We start from the raw sequence: 1436 nt of genomic DNA, 5'->3' as shown, positions 1-1436 counted from the left end.
TGGCCTGCAGTATTACACCTTCCCACTGGAGTAAGTGTGGTCTCAGAGTTTTGTGATCCATGGCCTCCTGGCAAACCCCAGCATTAGAGACCTCTCGGAGGAGCTTACGGCACACTACTTCCCAGTGAAGAGCACCGTACAGCTGACCTCACTGGCGGACAAGAGCAGGGAATGCCCTCTTTTTGTTGTCACCCTGGCATCAACCAGCGATGGAAGACCCGCTGACCTTACAAAGATCACACAGCTATCAGCTGCACAGTCACCACAGAAGCACCGAAGGGCAGACTAGGACCGATCATGTGGCTTCAACTGCCAGCGCATCAGTGACGCATCCTCCTGCCACCAGGTGTCATGCGCCTCGCCCCGTTGCACCTGAGGCATCGGATCCGATTAGGCAGCCATTTACGCCCCGCCACGCCATGCACGTTTCGGGGGCTGTGGTCTAGTGTTTCCCTGCTTCCTGTATACAAACTCTTAAGCCACGCCCCGCTGATGCTCAGTGCGTTGCAATCATTGCGGTCAGCTTCTGTGCTGTTGTTTTCAGTTCCACAACGCTAGTGATTCTTTCGGCACCTTGCTTTGGCTGTTCTCCCCTTTCTTTCCACCCTGCCTCTCTCTCGTTCTTCTTTTCTGTTGTTCTTTCCTTTCCCTCCTCTCCGCATTGCGCAGCTCGACGTTTCAGGGGTTCTTCTGGGTTCTTACGGCGCCTCCTTCCCCGGTGCTCCCAGACCTGCATTCTTACCTTCTTTCCTTTCTCCCTTTACTCTGCTTCGGCCTCCATTGCAGTGCCCTTCCCTCCTTCATCCTACGCTACCTGGGTATGGCATCCCTTTCTTTGGTGCCTACCTGTACGCACTCAGAACCCTCCAGTACTCTGTATTGCATCCTCTTGACACTCAGTTCTACATTGCGGATAGGCTTTATTCACTGGAAGTTCCTCGCCCCTGCGCCATCAGAGCCCACCTGCCATCGGTACCTGTGGAGAAGTTGTGTCCATTAATACACATTGTCAGCTGCTGGGGTTTGTTGTGCCGATCTAAGGCTTTTTCCCCATTTGATCCCTCCCGGGAGAGGAACCTCAGGTTGTCCTGTTAAGTCAGACTTCACTGTGGCTTCTACTCGGGTTCTACACAAAAAAAGGATTACAGATCTTGTCGACCCCAAATACCAACCAGCTCCGGATCCAGTCACTCAGGAGCGGGTGGATGAGAGTCTGGGTTTAGGGGCAGTTCAGCCCAAAGGGGCTGACACCAGGAGCCATGCTGCGTGTGATGTGGGGAGAGCCACACACTGCAACACTGCCCCCGAGACCGAAACGAGTAGGCCACTTGCGCCAACTGCAAGGGACCTCACCCTGCCACCTACTGCAGATGTCTGGCCCTGGCCAGAGCCAAACGGGACGAGCAGGAGAGGAGGGCACCACGACCACTGCAGAC

Source organism: Ambystoma mexicanum, chromosome 1p (genome assembly GCF_040938575.1).
Source record: "Ambystoma mexicanum isolate Mex_15411 chromosome 1p, UKY_AmexF1_1, whole genome shotgun sequence".
Classification (NCBI taxonomy): Eukaryota; Metazoa; Chordata; class Amphibia; order Caudata; family Ambystomatidae; genus Ambystoma; species Ambystoma mexicanum.
This window is presented reverse-complemented; position numbering follows the sequence as displayed.